This window comes from Lepus europaeus, chromosome 5 (assembly GCF_033115175.1).
Source record: "Lepus europaeus isolate LE1 chromosome 5, mLepTim1.pri, whole genome shotgun sequence".
NCBI lineage: Eukaryota > Metazoa > Chordata > Mammalia > Lagomorpha > Leporidae > Lepus > Lepus europaeus.
This window is the reverse complement of record NC_084831.1, coordinates 157,929,867-157,948,717: the sequence shown is the minus strand read 5'-3', so window position 1 is coordinate 157,948,717 and position 18,851 is coordinate 157,929,867. Positions and strand designations below refer to the sequence as shown.

Below are 18,851 nucleotides of genomic sequence, written 5' to 3'. Positions count from 1 at the left end.
CGTGGGGAAAAGTTCACCAGGCTAACTAGAAGAGAGAGAGGAAAAAAAAAAAAAAAAGTGACCGATACGGACACAAGTTTCTCTCTCTCCGCTCACCTCTCAAAGGCGAGCGAGACAAAGAGCAGGCGCCATTTTGGACATACGTCATAAGCAGGGCAACCTCAGGTCTGCACTGGCCCTGAGCCTAGCAGAAAAACCTGACTCTGGGGGGAGGGGTGAAATAACAGGAGATTAGTATCTAACTTGGCAACCCAGTGGGAGACTGCAGGAGAATTGGAGCCCACACTGAGGGCAGCACAGATTCCCTGTGTGGTCCTTGGGAAAGAGCTTCCAATCTCTGGCTCCTGTGGGTATATCATTTGCCTAACTACCTCCAATTACGTCCAGCTATGCGGAATTACTTCCCTTTTGAATCAAAAAAAGAAAGAAAGAAAGAGAGATTTACCACACCTAACCTGGGAGTGTCATCTTTGACACACCCTCAACCCTGAGGAACCAAACACAGCTCTCAGTCCACACCCATCTCAAGCCTCTAAGGCTCCACCGAAAGCAGACAGTCCACTTAATATAGAGCCATAGTGTAACAAGAAAAAACACCACAGTGAAGAAACCAAATATCTCCAACATGCCAAACAACAAACGCAAAAACCAAGCTAACAAGAACAAGGAAGAAACTATGACGCCCCCAAATGAAAAAGACACCCCAATTCAAGATTATGAAGATGATGAGATAGAAGAAATGCAAGAAGCGGATCTCAAAAAATTGATAAGAACATTAAGAACTTCTCAAAAACAAATTCTTGAACTACAGAAATCCTTAATGGACAAGATAGAAAATCTCTCTCGCGAAAATGAAATATTAAGGAGGAATCAAAATGAAATGAAACAACTAGTAGAACAAGAAACTGTGATAGTGACGAGAAATCATAATGAAATGAAGAATTCAATAGATCAAATGACAAACACATTAGAGAGCCTTAAAAACAGAATGGGCGAAGCAGAAGAGAGAATATCAGACTTAGAAGACAGAGAACAGGAAAGGAAACAGGCAAACCAAAGAAAAGAAAAAGAAATTAGAAATCTAAAAAATATTGTCGGGAATCTACAGGATACTATTAAAAAACCCAACATTCGGGTTCTAGGAGTTCCTGAAGGCATGGAGAGGGAGAAAGGATTAGAAGGCATTTTCAGTGAGATACTAGCAGAAAATTTCCCAGGTTTGGAGAAGGACAGAGGCATCTTAGTACAGGAAGCTTATAGAACCCCTAATAAACAAGACCAAAAGAGATCCTCACCACGACATGTTGTAATCAAACTCACCACAGTGAAACATAAAGAAAAGATCCTAAAATGTGCAAGAGAGAAACGTCAGATTACTCTCAGAGGATCTCCAATTAGACTCACAGCAGACTTCTCATCAGAAACCCTACAAGCTAGAAGGGAATGATGAGACATAGCCCAGGTACTAAGAGAGAAAAACTGCCAGCCCAGAATATTATATCCTGCAAAGCTCTCATTTGTGAATGAAGGTGAAATTAAGACTTTTCATAGCAAACAGAAACTGAAAGAATTTGTCGCCACTCATCCTGCCCTGCAAAAGATGCTTAAAGATGTCTTACACACAGAAACACAGAAACATGGTCACCAATATGAAAGAAGGTAAAGGAAGGAAACCTCACAGCAAAAGATCACAGGAAGCTCAATTTCTCTTTGACATAGAATTAAACTCTGATGCTCTGTTAAAGCAATGTGTTAAAGTAATCTACTATGTTCTCTTGATGTCTGTTAAATTCTAATTATTCAAAAACAGCTGAATTTTTATTAAGAGCTATGGGTTATTTAAATATGTGCTTATTTTCAAAGATTTGAATCATCACCTGTAACAATGATCAAATTTGGTCTATGTTATGTCATGATTTTAAGGAATCTTATTTCAACCAGATATTTTGGATTTTGAGCCTTCTTGGCATTCTTGACAGGCATTCAAAAAATCAAAGTTTCAAACAATCTGGTCTCTAAAATTTCCAGTAAATCCTGGACTTTGGTTTTTCCAGTTTGGGCCCAACTGAAAAAATCGAAGGACCTATGTCTCTCATCTTATAGAGACACCAACCAATCAGGCTATTTGGATTATATTAGAAGTACTGTCAAGATGTGATGTGGTACCAGACTTTAAGTTTCTATAATGGAAAATGCTATTAATACAAATGTTTGAGAATTAAAAAGTCTAATGATCTTGTGTTACTAGACATGATACTTATCTTAATGAGAAAGCCCCAGAGGCCTAAAGGGTTAAATACTTGTAAAATCCTACAGGTGCTTTCAAAAATACTGTGAAGTAAGCAAGTGCCTCTTGTTGGTTGATGAGTTTATAATTTTAAACATGGCGACTTAAAGTCTTTTGTCATCCACAGTTATATATGATTTGCTGCTCATGAAACTAAAGCGTTGTTGGTTCTGTGTTTAGCTGTCTTCCTATAGGTTCCTATGGACTTTTTCCAGCCACTTCTATTGTATTCAGTACTTTGGGATGGCTCTGTAAACAGATGAAGCCAATAATGTATTAACAGTACCAACTGAAAGTATGGTTAACTGAGGTTACTAAAAACAAAAAGCAATTCAAATCAATTGGCAATCTACAAAAAGAGTTAAAGATTTTAAAAGCTATTATTAAAATTGCTATATTGGTCTACTATGCTATGTTATATGTGTGTACATATTGTATGTCCACCTGGGGAAATTTTATTAAGAGTTTTATTTTAAATGGCTTATAGATAAGATTGTCCATAAATTTAAGCTGCTAAAATCAATCAAAGATACATTTTAATTTGTGTGACCTGAACCTGTGTATCATATGTTTTAAACGTGTTGGTAGAAAGAAACTAAAAACATTTTATATGGTTGTGCTTAAGTTTACTGGCTAAACAAACTACACCACGTTAGATATTTAAGAGGTGTTTTCAAATACATGATTCTTAAAATTTATAGAAGGCATTGGACCTTCTGGTAAATGTTTTCTTAAGTTGTTATCTAATGGTTGAAACGGTTTGCTAAGTATTCATGTGATATTGCTATTGTCAGCAAGCGATCTAGGACTTGCTCCCTCATTTCTCTATTCTAAGCCCAACTTGTTCTTTCATTCCTCTATTCTCTTTAAGGTAGGAAACTAATTCTATTATGAAGGAATCTGTAGGACGCACAATTTAATCTTTAGACCTTATAAAAGAGATGGCTAACATTTTTCTGTAATAGCATAGCCAAAATAAGAACTTAAATAATAATCTCATAGCTAGATTCACTTCGCCATCAGCAAAGTATACAGTAAGTAGAAAAAACCTCCCTTTCAGACCAAAGGGAAAGAAAGTTTTAAAGTGAGAATATAATTTTCCTCATGGGCATTGTCTACCTTAGAAAAACTACTACAGAACATGCCTGTGACTATAGACTTGTAGTTCAGGCCACCAAAGATTAGAGATGGGACACGGGCACTCCCTTGACTTGCATCCTCTGGTCTGCTTGAACACAAACCAGGAGGAAAAGAAAGCTCGGCATCAGAAGCAATGGGTGGCAGGCCTATTAATGGCTGATCTGTACAGTGATCTGCCCTCAGGGAGACCCAACAGGCCAGTCCACTGCAGTGGCTTTCAATGTGGTAAGCCTGGGCTTCAGCAGAAGTCAGCTTGTGAAGAGCCCTGGCAGCTCTGCCAAGAGTTGGATCACTGGAAATGGACCTGCCCTGGAGTCGAAGGATGCCCAGGTCAGAGCCACAGATCTTATTGGCTCTAAGCTGAAAAGCCCTTCACTCAGCCCAACTTCCAAAGTGACCACTGCAGCTGAGGGGATGGTCAAGTAGGGTCAGCAACATTGCAGGCAGAACTGTCAATTTCTTGTTAGAGATGCCACCTGCCTTTACCTGGCCAGCTCTCCTCCCAGGCCAGCCAAGTAATGAAAGTCAACAGAGTGCCTTCCCCTAGGAGGTTCACACCTCCCTTAGGATATCCCCATGTGAAATGATAGGTAGGTCTGGGCCTCTTAACTTACAAGGCCTAAAGCCCACCAGATTATTATCAAGCCCCTTCTATCAGGTTCTATTTGCCTCTCAATCAGAAAACTTAATTGTAGCTCAGACAGCACCTTTCTTAGCTCCTCTAATAATGACTCTGTCCTTTGTTCTAGACCCTGTCTAGCATAGTTGGGCCTCATTCCTTTGTAATCATAACCTCTACTCTACCACCAATGGCTCTACTCCCAACATGTGTGTACTGATGGTCCTCTTCCCCACTTAATGCTGTATAATTGTTCAAACCTGGTAAATGCCACTCTTAGGATCATTGGTTACTATCCTCACTCTGTCTTTTATGACCTTGTCTAAATATGATCAGAGTCGGCAAACTTGGAAGGCTTCCATAGCCTTGGCAACTCATGACGACAGCCTAGGGTGGTTACTGGCGCCATAAACTAGAGTGTCAATTTGTTGGGTCAACAACAGGAGCCACTGTGCACTTGCTCCTCATGTGGGATCTCTGTCCTTAATGTGCTGTACATTGTGATTTAATGCTATAACTAGTACTCAAACAGTATGTTTCACTCTGTGTTTCTATGTGGGTGCAAACTGTTGAAATCTTTATACTAAATTGATCTTCTGTATATAAAGAGAATTGAAAATGAATCTTGATGCAAATGGAAGGGGAGAGGGAGCGGGAGAGGGGAGGGTTGCGGGTGGGAGGGAAGTTATGGGAGGGGGAAGCCATTGTAATCCATAAGCTGTACACTGGAAATTTATATTCATTAAATAAAAGTTAAAAAAAATAACAATTTTAGGTGCAAAAAAAAAGAAAAGTAAGATTGAATACAAGATTCAGGGTTTTTTAAAATATTTATTTTATTTATTTGAAAGAGTTACAGAGAGAGGTAGAGACAGAGAGAGAGGTCTTCCATCCGCTGGTTCACTCCCCAGATGGTCGCAACAGCTGGAGCTGCGCCAGGAGCCAGGAGCTTCTTCCGGGTCCCCCACGTGGATGCAGGGGCCCAAGGACTTGGGCCACCTTCTACTGCTACCCCAGGCCATAGCAGGGAGCTGGATCGGAAGAGGAGCAGCTGAGACTAGAACCAGTGCCCATATGGGACGCTGGCACTTCAAGCCAGGGCTTTAACCTGCTGTGCCACAGCGCTGGCCCCAGATTCAGGATGTTTACTAGAGGTTAGGGGGTAGAAGGAGAAGGAAAGATGTAGAAAAAAGGAAAAGACAATCATGTATTTACTGAACATGGCATCTAAGCCACACCATACAGAATGGGCAAGACTTTGTCACGCAGAAGTCAGAAGGAAGGGAACTCCAGGTGGAACAACGTAAATGAAAGCACCAAAGCTAAAACCACAAGGCATGCTTGAGAGTGCGCAAGCTAGCCAACTTGGTCAAGTAGAGGCGATTCCAAATGAGAGAAAATATACTCTTAAACGGAGCCTGGTCTTGCAACGGTAAGTTTGACTATGTTGGGAAGTCACTGCAGGTTTTCATGCTGGAACTCCACCTGTCTCAGGAAGATCAATCTGACAAGTCTAGGTAACATGTTAGAGGAACAACAAAATAAAGGCAAAAGGCCACCTAGACAGTTAATGTAAAAGTCCGAAATTAGTGGGAATTAGACCTCTATATTCAATATTTATTAAATTCTTTCCTAACTGTCAGGGACTACAGGTCCTAATAAGTCATTAAAACAGAAAAAAAGCCTCCTATTATGAAGCCTATAGTCTAGTGACATAGGCTCTATGGACATAGGCAATAAAATTGAAAACAATTAGATTGTGATTTTTTTCAAAGGAAATAAACATGGTGAAGTAGTAGGAATATCAGGGAAATGAAGAGAGAAAACCTGAAATAAGAATGTCAAAGAGATGACATTGAAATAGGACTATACAGAATGACAGAAACAATAAAGGCCACAGAAAAATGGAACAACATCTTAAAGTAGGGATCAGGGCCCAGTGGCAAACATTTTCGGTTTGTGGGCCCTACCTTCTCTATCCAACTACTCAACTCTTCAGCTGTAGCATGAAAGCAGACATAGACAATACACAAATGAACCGCTGTGTCTGGGTTTAAAGAAACCATTAATACAAAACAGGTAGCAGCCCACAGGCCACGGATTTCTGACCCTGTTCTTAGGGAACAACAGTCTAGAGCACTGAAAGAAAACTGTTGTCAGTCCTGTGGGGAAAGAAAAGAAATGGGATTGTAGTTATCACCTGATACACATTTCAAATTGGTAGAACATGGATGTGAGGGCGAGCTGGCTGCGACATCTGTCACCCCATTGATCGCCAGGGTTGATTCGGCTGATCTGGCTGGCTAGGCGGGTGTCCCCTTCCTCCCTCACCGCTCCATGTGTGTCCCTCCCGAAGCTGCGCACTCGGTTGAAGAGGACGACCTTCCCCGCTAGAGGAGGACCGGTCTTCCGTCAAGGGTATACGAGTAGCTGCGCTCCCCTGCTAGAACCTCCAAACAAGCTCTCAAATCGGTAGAACATTAGCGTTTTCTTTTGCTAGCCCTATATTAATCTCTTCCTTCCATAAATGTGTATAATACTGATAAAGTATTAAAATTGGGAATTATTTGATTATAAATAATACAATAAATTAATAGAAGTGACTCTTTTGATTTTACTTGAGAGGCAAAGTTAGAGAGAAAGAGAAAAAGAGAGAGATCAATCTTCCATTCACTGCCACAGGCAGAGGCTTAGCATACTACAACACAGTGCCAGTCCCAGGATTGACTCGTTTTATTTATCTGAAAGGCATAGTTTCAGAGAGACAAAGAGAAAGAGATCTTAAAACTGCTGGTTCACTCTCCAGATGGTCACAATGGCCAGAACTGGGCCTGGCTGAAGCTAGAAGCCAGGAGCTTCACCCGGGTTTCCCACATGGGTACAGGGGCCCAAGCACTTGGACCATCCTTTGCTGCTTTCCCAGGATCATCAGCAGGCAGCTGGATCAGAAGTGGAGCAGCCAGGACTTGGACCAGTGCCCATATGGGATGCCAGCACCACAGGCAGCAGCTTAACCCATTATGCCACCCTATCAGCCCCTGCCTTTTCTTTTAATCAGGCTTATTTTTGAACTAATTGTTAGAGTGGAACAAAACCATTTCACAGTCTCTCTTGCAACATGATGTGGCAATATGTTCAAGAAGTAGATTATAAGATACTAGAATATATATAATAAGCAATTTCCAGTATAATTTCTTCTCACTGAGTTGCATGCATGATTAGACAGCTAATTTAGACCATGATATTGATGTCCTTCCTGTGTGTGTGTGTCTCTCTCTCCATATATATTCAGCTATAGATATTAGATATATATGCATATATGAGTATATATAATTAAACAAAATAATATTTCTCTTTACATGTGTAACATACTGCTGTTTCTAATTCCATTCTTTTAAGGCTGAGTATCACCTACTAATTGATTTCATGACCCACTACATGAGCCGTAACCCACAGTGTGAAAAACTTTAGTGTTAGCCACTATGAAGACTATACCAAGAAATCAACAAGCAAGAACCTATTACAAGTTAGATAGCATGGGTCTGTTGTTAATAGCTTGGGTGGCAAATGTCCCAATAAATCCAGGACAGTTCCAGTTACATCTGTTCCCCTGCTATAATTTACAATATCATCTGCTTTCCCCCTCAAAGGTATCCATTACTATCAGACAATAAATTATTTCATTACCCTGTTAATAGCAGCTCTGGTCTTCTGAGAAATATTTCTGCTTCAGATATCTACATTCAAACCTTGGAGAATAAAAGGAGGATTTGTCTGGAATGCCTTTCTGCACTGGCCCAGCAGGGCTCAGACAAGACCTTGAAAAACTTTTATTTGTGTTTCATAGGCATTCCTGCTAGTAGGCCTACAGGATAGCTTTTTATCTCTTCCATTCCAAATCCTATTTAGGCCAATATACAAAATCTACTGTCCTAAAAATTCCATGACTCTACTCTTTAAAAATAAATGATTTATTTGAAAGTCAGAGTGACAGAGAAGAAATAACAGAGACAGAAAGAGAGAGAGAGAGAAAATCTTCCATACACTGGTTCACTCCCCCAAATGGCTGCAACAGTTAGATCTGGGCCGGGTTGAAGCCAGAAGCCAGGAACTCCATCCTGTTCTCTCACGTGGGTTACGGGAACCTAAGTACTTGGGCCATCTTCTGCTGGCTTCCAAGATGCATTAGCAAGAAGCCATATTGGAAACAAAGCAGCCAGGACACAAAACAGCACTCAGGTCATAGGATGAAGTTCTCCCAAGTGGTGGCTTAACCCACTGTACCACAATGTCCATACCAACTTCTTTCTTCAGTGCACCCTGGCCTCTCCCTCCTTAGAATTCCAGAGGCCATTCTCTATAGTTTGTACCACACAACATAACAAATATGGTGTTACATTATTTTCTAATGTTTCAAGTGTTTAAGAAATCCACACAATTAGATTGTAAACTTGCCAGAAACAGGGTCTCCCACGTGGGTGGCAGGGAACCAACCACTTGAGCTATAACCTGCTGCCTCCCAGGGTACACATTAGCAGTAAGCTAGAATTAAGAGTGGAGCCAGGACTTGAGACAAAGAACTCCAATATGCAATGCAGACATCTCAACCAGTGTCATACCCACTAGGTCAAACACCCATTGCGCCTTTTGTTTTGCTCTGCTTTGTTATAATATAGAATATCTTTATGTAGGGTGTAAACTAATGATTTTCTATTCTACTACCACCAACTACTTGATTACAGAATGAATATTGTTTTACCTCTAGATAGTCTAAAATAACCATAAAAGAGACTATTTCAGGTAACCAACAAGAAGGAATCCAACAGAAGTTAGACAGCATGTGTTTATGGTTAATCAGTCTGATCCCACGTTAATTCAGAGATCTGGAGACAAATTAGATCAGATTTAGAAAGAAGATTCAAGACATAATACTCATAGCTACTCTTGATATGCCCTTGAATAGAGCTCGAATGTTCACATTAATGCAGAAGTAATCATTAGAGCAGTAGTTCTCAAATTCTTTAATCTCATGGATCTTTACAGTCTTAAAAATTAAAAACCCTAAAGAATTTTTTGTATGTGGGTTACATCTGTCAACACTTAACCTATTAGAAATTCAATGTGGGGCTGGTGCTGTGGCGTAGTAGGTTAAGCCCCCATCTGTGGTGCTGGCATCCCAAATGGGCAGCGGTTTGAGTCCTGGCTGCTCCACTCCCAAACCAGCTCCCTGTTAATGGCCTGGAAAAGCAGCAAAGGATGGCCCAAATGCTTGGGTACCTGCACCCATGTGGAAGATCCAGAAGCTCCTGGCCCCTGGTTTCAGATAAGCCTAACTCCAGCCTTTGCAGCCATTTGGGGAGTGGGCCAGAGGATGGAAGACCTCTCAGTCTCTGTCTCCTCCTCTCCCTCTTTCTCTGTAACTCTGCCTTTCAAATAAAATAAATAAATCTTTAAAGAAAAAAAAAGAAAACCTTAACAAAAAAAAAAGAATTCAAAACTGAGAAATCTTTACTTTAATTCATCTGAAAACAATCACATTAACGTATAAACAGTTTATGAAAAATGTTTCTAGGCCGGTGCCACGGCTCACTTGGCTAATCCTCCGCCTGTGATGCCGGCACCCTGGGGTTCTAGTCCAGGTTGGGGTGCCGGATTCTGTCCCGGTTGCTCCTCTTCCAGTCCAGCTTTCGGGGGTGGCCCGGGAGTGCAGTGGAGGATGGCCCAAGTGCTTGGGCCCTGCACCAGCATGGGAGACCAGGAGAAGCACCTGGCTCCTGGCTTCAGATCGGCACAGCGCACTAGCCGTAGCAGCCACTTGGGGGGTGAACCAACGGAAAGGAAGACCTTTCTCTCTGTCTCTCTCTCTAACTCTGCCTGTCAAAAAAAAAAAAAAAAAAAAAAAAAAAACCATGCCACTTTCTCACTAATATTTTCTGCATAAGAAACGTTTTCATGAGAAACATTGGTGGTTATGTTAACATATGAATTTGTTTATATCAGTCGGTAGACATAACCTACATATAAGAAAGCTCTTTGGGATCACTAATTTTTCAGACTACAATGGAGTCCCAAGACCAGCAGTTCTGAGGGCCACTACTTTAAGACAGACAGGACACAGAGGCAGCACACTGTACCTGCTCACAAGGCAAGGAGGCTCTGTAAGGAGAGAAAGCCTGGAACAAACCAAGGTCTGGAGGGAAAGGAAATCACAGCAGGAGCTTGGTGCAGCTGAGGGAGCCAGGCGGCACTGGGAACAAGGAGAGCTACAGAATCCTGACCAAGCCAGGAGAGAGCTGCTCAAGAAGACACGTGAACCACATGTTACAACCAGGAACCTCCTACGGGCAAGGAGTATCAGTGTACCAGCGACATCATCCCAGAGCCAAGAGATGGCAAAGGCACCCAGACACTGTCTCAGAACCAATTTCATGTGCTATCCACATGCATCCACATACCCAGGGCATCACCTCCGGCACAGAACCAGCCAAAGATACTCAGTATAGATTGAGCTCAACTTGAAAACCAACACTTAGATTATTTCTTTCCTAATTATCAATAAGTGCGCATAAAAGAACCTAGATCATAGACTAAAATAAATGAAAGAAAAATAATAACATGAATCAAAACGGTAAGCTCACTACACATAACCAAACCTTACAGAAAATATGAGCACAGGGAGGAGAGAGTGAAGTCTAACCCATAAAGCGAGAAAGGTAACGCTGTAGTCCTGGTACTATTACGGATTAATTAGGCAACTTCTCTGAAACCACGGCAGCGACTGCCCCTCTTTACTAAGGGTGTGGGGAAAGCCTACGAACTTTTCTTTGTAAATGCAGGAACAAAGGCACCAAACACATGGGTCCTGGCGTGTGTCCAGCAAAGGTATCAGGAAGTCAGCAAGGACGGCGGGATAGGGATCTGAGGGAGACAGGAAGGGTACTGCTGCGGGAATGAAGTACCCGGACGGTTACAGCAGACTGGGGTGGGGAGGTCCCAGTAACCTCAACACTGAGGGGCAGAGTCATACAAGGAGGAGAGAGCCACGACCCAGGTAAGGGAAGAGCGGAAACAGCACAGGGCCGGGGACGAGCAAGATGGCCAGCACAGGGCCGAGGACCAGCAGGACGGCCGGCACAGGGCCGGGGACCAGCAGGACGGACAGCACAGGATGAGCAGGATGGACAGCACGGGGCTGGGGACCAGCAAGACGGACAGCACCGGGCTGGGGACCAGCAGGACGGACAGCACAGGGCTGGGGACCAGCAGGACGGACAGCACGGGGCTGGGGACCAGCAGGACGGACAGCACAGGGCCAGGGACCAGCAGGACGGACAGCACGGGGCTGGGGACCAGCAGGACGGACAGCACGGGGCCGGGGACCAGCAGGACGGACAGCACCGGGCTGGGGACCAGCAGGACGGACAGCACAGGACCAGCAGGACGGACAGCACGGGGCTGGGGACCAGCAGGACGGACAGCACGGGGCTGGGGACCAGCAGGACGGACAGCACAGGACCAGCAGGACGGACAGCACAGGGCCGGGGACCAGCAGGACGGACAGCACCGGGCTGGGGACCAGCAGGACGGACAGCACAGGATGAGCAGGACGGACAGCACGGGGCTGGGGACCAGCAGGACGGACAGCACAGGGCTGGGGACCAGCAGGACGGACAGCACGGGGCTGGGGACCAGCAGGACGGACAGCACAGGACCAGCAGGACGGACAGCACGGGGCTGGGGACCAGCAGGACGGACAGCACGGGGCTGGGGACCAGCAGGACGGACAGCACCGGGCTGGGGACCAGCAGGACGGACAGCACGGGGCTGGGGACCAGCAGGACGGACAGCACCGGGCTGGGGACCAGCAGGACGGACAGCACAGGGCTGGGGACCAGCAGGACGGACAGCACAGGACCAGCAGGACGGACAGCACGGGGCCGGGGACCAGCAGGATGGCCAGCACGGGGCTGGGGACCAGCAGGACGGACAGCACAGGACGAGCAGGACGGACAGCACAGGGCCGGGGACCAGCAGGACGGACAGCACGGGGCTGGGGACCAGCAGGACGGACAGCACAGGACGAGCAGGACGGACAGCACAGGGCCGGGGACCAGCAGGACGGACAGCACAGGACGAGCAGGACGGACAGCACCGGGCTGGGGACCAGCAGGACGGACAGCACCGGGCTGGGGACCAGCAGGACGGACAGCACGGGGCTGGGGACCAGCAGGACGGACAGCACAGGGCTGGGGACCAGCAGGACGGACAGCACGGGGCTGGGGACCAGCAGGACGGACAGCACAGGACCAGCAGGACGGACAGCACGGGGCTGGGGACCAGCAGGACGGACAGCACGGGGCTGGGGACCAGCAGGACGGACAGCACCGGGCTGGGGACCAGCAGGACGGACAGCACAGGGCTGGGGACCAGCAGGACGGACAGCACAGGACCAGCAGGACGGACAGCACGGGGCCGGGGACCAGCAGGATGGCCAGCACGGGGCTGGGGACCAGCAGGACGGACAGCACAGGACGAGCAGGACGGACAGCACAGGGCCGGGGACCAGCAGGACGGACAGCACCGGGCTGGGGACCAGCAGGACGGACAGCACGGGGCTGGGGACCAGCAGGACGGACAGCACCGGGCTGGGGACCAGCAGGACGGACAGCACGGGGCTGGGGACCAGCAGGACGGACAGCACGGGGCTGGGGACCAGCAGGACGGACAGCACGGGGCTGGGGACCAGCAGGACGGACAGCACAGGACCAGCAGGACGGACAGCACCGGGCTGGGGACCAGCAGGACGGACAGCACAGGGCTGGGGACCAGCAGGACGGACAGCACAGGGCTGGGGACCAGCAGGACGGACAGCACAGGACCAGCAGGACGGACAGCACCGGGCTGGGGACCAGCAGGACGGACAGCACAGGGCTGGGGACCAGCAGGACGGACAGCACAGGACCAGCAGGACGGACAGCACAGGGCTGGGGACCAGCAGGACGGACAGCACAGGACCAGCAGGACGGACAGCACAGGGCTGGGGACCAGCAGGACGGACAGCACAGGATGAGCAGGACGGACAGCACGGGGCTGGGGACCAGCAGGACGGACAGCACAGGGCCGGGGACCAGCAGGACGGACAGCACAGGGCCGGGGACCAGCAGGACGGACAGCACAGGACCAGCAGGACGGACAGCACAGGACCAGCAGGACGGACAGCACAGGGCCGGGGACCAGCAGGACGGACAGCACAGGGCCGGGGACCAGCAGGACGGACAGCACAGGGCCGGGGACCAGCAGGACGGACAGCACCGGGCTGGGGACCAGCAGGACGGACAGCACAGGGCCGGGGACCAGCAGGACGGACAGCACAGGACCAGCAGGACGGACAGCACGGGGCTGGGGACCAGCAGGACGGACAGCACAGGGCCGGGGACCAGCAGGACGGCCACCCCAGGGGCGCCATCCCACCGCATCAGCTCTAGAGTACGTCCTGGCGGCCCCACGCCCCATCCAGCTCCCTGCTGATGCTCCTGGGCCCCAGGGGGAGCCCTCCAAGTACCGGGCCCTGCCACTGGCCTGGGAGACCCCGATGGAGCGCCAGGCCCAGCCCGGCCACTGAGCCTGTTTGAGGACAGAACCAGAAGTCTCCCTCGCTCTGGGTAACTGTCAGATGGAGGAAGCTTAAATAAATCAGAGGGAGACAAAGCCGGCCGGCCGTGATGGCGGCGCAGATCCTGAAGAGCCTTGTCAGCCAACTGAATTTTTTTTTCCTTCAAAAATAGGTAGTGTCTGAACGATTCGGCCAGAAGAGCAGCCCGGGAAGAACACAGTTGGGAGCGCGCAGCCCCAGCGCGCCCTGGCCGCCCGCGGGAAGAGGCAGGCCCGGCGCGGAGCCCAGCCGAGGCCGCCCGCGCCGCCCAGCCTCTCGCCCGCCGCCCGGGGAGGACGCCCGCGACCCCCTGGCCCCGGCCCGCCGCCCCCGCCCGGTCCCGGGCCGCACTCACCTCGCCCGCCCGAGGCTCCGCCGTTACCGCGGCGACGGCCCCCGGCGGGGCGGCGCCTTCCTGGGCGCGGCGGGCGTGGAGGTCGGGGCGCGCAAGGGGACCCGAGCTCTGCGGGCGGGCGAGGGCCGTGCTTCGTGTTGCAGGCTTTCGGTGGTGCCTATTTTACCAGTTAGAAAACGAAATTTAAAAATAAAGCGTGCACGTGGCTTGCCGGACTGTCTTGGTCTTCGGCCTTTCAATGGGAGGATTTTCAGGAAATAGAAGCAAGCAGTCTAAAAATCAAGAAGAATTGAAATTACAACGGCCTGCGTCCTTTCCCAGTTTTGAGGGCCTTCGTCCTGATTTATGGTCCTTACGGTCACCTACAAGGAACATTGCTTGAGACCGCAACAGGTGCCAAGTACGGAAGGAGGAGAGGAACTTAAAACATTTAGCCCATTTGATTCGGAATTTTAAGGAACCAAAACACAACTTTATAGAGGGAAGTCTGGGGGAGGGAGGCGCGGAGAGGAAGAGGGTATTGAGCGAAATCAGCAGGCAAGGGCCAAGCTCACCTAGTAACCACACAGGTCCACGTCAACCACAGAGTGAAGACCAGGAAGGTTTTGTGCTGAAGGTGTGAAGGGAAATATTTACTTCTTTCTGTTTATGCAAGGAAGCCATAAAGGAGGAGGAAGCAGTATTTTACAGGAGCTGAAGGTTCAATAGCCTGGCTTTAAAAAGAATGTTTGGCTTAAGGCCCAAGCAAATACCACCGTCCTCAATCTGAACTTCTGGAATCTAAGAATACATTGGCATTTTTAAAAAATGTAAGTATGCAACTGTTCGTAGCCCAGTGAACTGAACTTGGCAGTCACAGCTGCAGAGTTCGACGTTATAGACAGGAACAACAATCTAGAAATTGGCAGCTGCACGCGTGCCCCTGTAGTCACCGTACATGCTTGCCCAACTGAAGACTCATTTCCTGCTGAACTGATGGAGAGCAAGGCTTATTTCAGGTGTTTCACTTGAACATATGCTCTTTTTTTCATAGTCTGTTTTTGAGTTTTTTGTTGCTTTCTGGATGGAGGATGACTTAGGATGCATAATTGTACATGATTGTACAGGAGTCTGCTTCTAATTGATCTTCATAGGAAGGAAAGAATTCCCAAATATAACTGTTTATTGAAAGTCTTAAGTGGAATTAATTAAAAATTAACTCTATTCACAGGTTTAATTCACCACTAATCATAATTTTAAGTAAAAAGTAGGAAGAACACAGGAGTATAAACAAGGGCTAAAAATGACAGTCATATCCTAAATGACCATTATATCACTATACATTTTTGGTAGATTTATTTTATGTATTTGAAAGGCAGTGTTATGGAGAGAGGGGAGAAGAAACGGAGAGTTCTTCACTCCCCAAATGGCCACAACATCTAGGGTTGGGCCAGACCAAAGCCAGGAGCCAGGAGCTTCTTCCAGGTCTCCCCTGTGGATGCAGGGGCCCAAGCACTTGGGTCATCTTCTACTGCTTTGCTAGGTGCATTAGCAGGGAGCTGGACTGAAAGTGAAGCAGCCTCTAGGGCCAGCGCTGTGGCGCAGTGGGTTAACGCCCTGGCCTGAAGTGCCGGCATCCCAGATGGGTGCTGGTTAGAGACCAGGCTGTTCCTCTTCTGATCCAGCTCTCTGCTATGGCCTGGGAAAGCAGCAGAAGATGGCCCAAGTGCTTGGAGCCCTGCACCCACATGGGAGACCGGGAGGAAGCTCCTGGCCCCTGGCTTCGGATCGGCACTGCTCCGGCCGTTGCAGCCAACTGGGGAGTGAAACAGCAGATGGAAGACCTCTCTCTCTCTGTCTCTCTCTCTCTCTCTCTGCCTCTCCTCTCTCTGAGTAACTCTGACTTTCAAATAAATAAATCTTAAAAAAAAAAAAAAAAAGTGAGGGAGCCAAGACTCCACCTGGTGCCCATATGGAGTGCCATAGTCACGGGCTTTATCCGCTACACCACAATGTGAGCCCCTGAAGCCCGTTTTTCCAAAATTCTTCCAACCTCTTCTCATTACCCGGTTCCAAAGCCACTTCCACATTTTCAAGTCTCATTATAGCAACAAGCCCATCCTTTGGTACCAGCTTCTGTCTTAGTCCACTTTGTATTGCTATCACAACATGGCTGGAGCTGGGTATTTTATAAAGAAAACAAGGTGATTTAGCTCACGGTTCCAGTGACAAGAAGGTCCAAACTGCATGGCATCTGGCATCTGGTGAACCCTCTCCCCCAACCCCACTAAATCACAACGTGGTGGAGAAGTGGAAAGGGAATTAGCCATGTGCAGAAGGGGCCAAGCACATGGGACAGGGAACACCAAGGGCCACCTTAAATTCTGCCCAGCACGTTTTCTATCACTGTCAAAACCAGATCTGGGGCCAGCGCCGTGGCTCAACAGGCTAATCCTCCGCCTTGTGGCGCCGGCACACCGGGTTCTAGTCCCAGTCGGGGCACCGATCCTGTCCCGGTTGCCCCTCTTCCAGGCCAGCTCTCTGCTGTGGCCCGGGAGTGCAGTGGAGGATGGCCCAAGTGCTTGGGTCCTGCACCCCATGGGAGACCAGGAGAAGCACCTGGCTCCTGCCATCGGAACAGCGCGGTGCGCCGGCTGCAGCGCGCTACCGCGGCGGCCATTGGAGGGTGAACCAACGGCAAAGGAAGACCTTTCTCTCTGTCTCTCTCTCTCACTGTCCACTCTGCCTGTAAAAAAAAAAAAAAAAAAAAAAAAAAAAAAAAAAAAAAAAAAAAAAAAACAGATCTGGGGGCCCTGCTAGATGTTTTCTTAACACCCTATAGGTCACCTTCAATCACCCCAGTTGTGATTAAAGAATGAACTGTAACTCGCATGTTAATTTGATGTCTGTCTCCTCAAGAATGAAAATTACACAAAACAAGGAGCCCTGGGTGTCTTATTTACCGCTAAACCTTAGGTTCCAAGCACAATATTTTAAACAAACAAGATGCAATTTCTGATTCAAAGTAAAGTTCACCAACCCCTGAAGAAGTATTTGACTACTGCCACAGCCTCACACCGACCCTGGTGAAATCTGCTTTAGGTATATTTTCAACCAGAAATTCAGGCTCCCCAACGGCATAATCTTACTGGGGTCGCAGAAATTCTGTAAATATTGCAAATTCCTAGTTTACCATATGCATATTACTAAAGGAGTTTTTAATGCCTTAATATAAATAGAAAGGGTTGATTCACACTTAACCGTGCTTTAAAAAGAAATTGAGTAGCAGAAGCGCAAACCAGTCTGCAGTGGGTCAGGAATGAATCACAGATCACAAAAATAGGGGGGACTGCTCTTATCCTGGCCAGGAGTTTTAAAAAATCAGTCTTTGGTTAGCAGCATTCCTTAACCTGCTTATATCTTCCTAATTATCATACTTTATAAATTTTTATAACTAAACATTACAATTCATGTTATAGAAGAAGCTAAGGATCCCTTTGAAGATATTTTCTACAAAAAACAATTCACAAAAGGGAAACTTTAACGCCAGCTTCACATTTGAAAAGATGTTTCACTAATAATCAAACAAACATAGACCTGATCTACAGTCAATTACTATTTTATACTCATCATGTTGGCAAAAAGAAATTTAAGGTTGGAAAACAAGTGTGATGACAATACAGACCAAGAAGAACCCCCAGACACTGCTGGTGGGCAAATCAACAGAGCACTGTGGCTGAAATCACAGACTCTTGGATCATTATGCATGGTATCAAGTACTCACTCTGCCTCTTACTAGCTGTGTGACTCGGGCAAGTTACTTAATATCCTTACCATCTGTAAAACAGGAAAGAGGACTGGTATGAATATTGATGAGCTAAGATAACATGCCATACTAAGTATTCTCTAGCGCTGTCATTATCAGTAAACAAAACAACTACTTTAGAGGGCAATTTAACTCATCCTAGTAAAATTGAAGCTATACATAGAATGCAACCCAGCAATTTTACTCCTAGGTACCTATCCTAGAGACACTCTCCCAAGGGTGCATTCGGAGGCATATGCAAGAATTTACATTGTTTTTCATGGGAAAAACTGGAAACAGTCAAAACACTCATATGTAGAATAACGGATTCTTAAAAATCTGTGCTAGACTTGGACAATAGAATAGCAGTGGACACTCATAAATCAATGCAATGGTTCTCAGATTTCACATGCATTGCAGTCGCTGGGAGAATTTATTAGAACACAGGTTACTGGGCCCGGCACGCAGAGTTTCTGACTGAGTGGGTCTGTGGTGGGGCCCAAGGATTGGCATTTCCTGGGTGATACTGACTGACCTGGACCTTCACTGGTCAACTCGGGAAAATCTTACTGAGATGTTGAGTGGAAAAACTAAGTTTCAGAAGGAAGGCATAAACCTTTATACCATTTATGTAAAGTTTTTTGTTTTTTGTTTTGACAAGGCAGAGTTAGACAGTGAGAGAGAGACAGAGAGAAAGGTCTACCTTCTGTTGGTTCAACCCCCAAATGGCCACTACAGCCGGTGCACTGTGCCGATCCGAAGCCACGAGCCAGGTGCTTCCTCTTGGTCTCCCATGTGGGTGCAGGGCCCAAGCACTTGGGCCATCCTCCACTGCCTTCCCGGGCCACAGCAGAGAGCTGGCCTGGAAGAGGAGCAACTGGGACAGAATCCGGTGCCCCAACTGGGACTAGAACCTGGTGTGCCAGCGCCGCAGGTGGAGGATTAGCCTACTGAGCCGCGGTGCCGGCCCATTTATGTAAAGTTTTGAAACATTGAAAAGAAAATAATTTATAC

At 47.3% G+C, this 18,851-nt stretch overlaps 1 protein-coding gene across 4 annotated transcripts in view; it reads right to left on the bottom strand.

Annotated features, from left to right (window-relative positions):
- ANKRD45 (ankyrin repeat domain 45) overlaps window positions 1–18,851 on the bottom strand; it is an 85,146-nt gene that overhangs the window by 64,115 nt on the left and 2,180 nt on the right. The window contains exon 2 of one of the 4 annotated variants that reach the window (XM_062193011.1): window positions 17,817–17,869. The exons of 1 other annotated variant lie outside the window; for it this stretch is intronic. The gene's annotated coding sequence lies outside the window, so the exon portion shown is untranslated. Of the gene's footprint in view, window positions 1–14,053; window positions 14,127–14,607; window positions 14,852–17,816; window positions 17,870–18,851 lie in introns of those variants that run through there. 2 more of the 4 variants (XM_062193010.1, XM_062193012.1) reach the window with 2 other exon arrangements.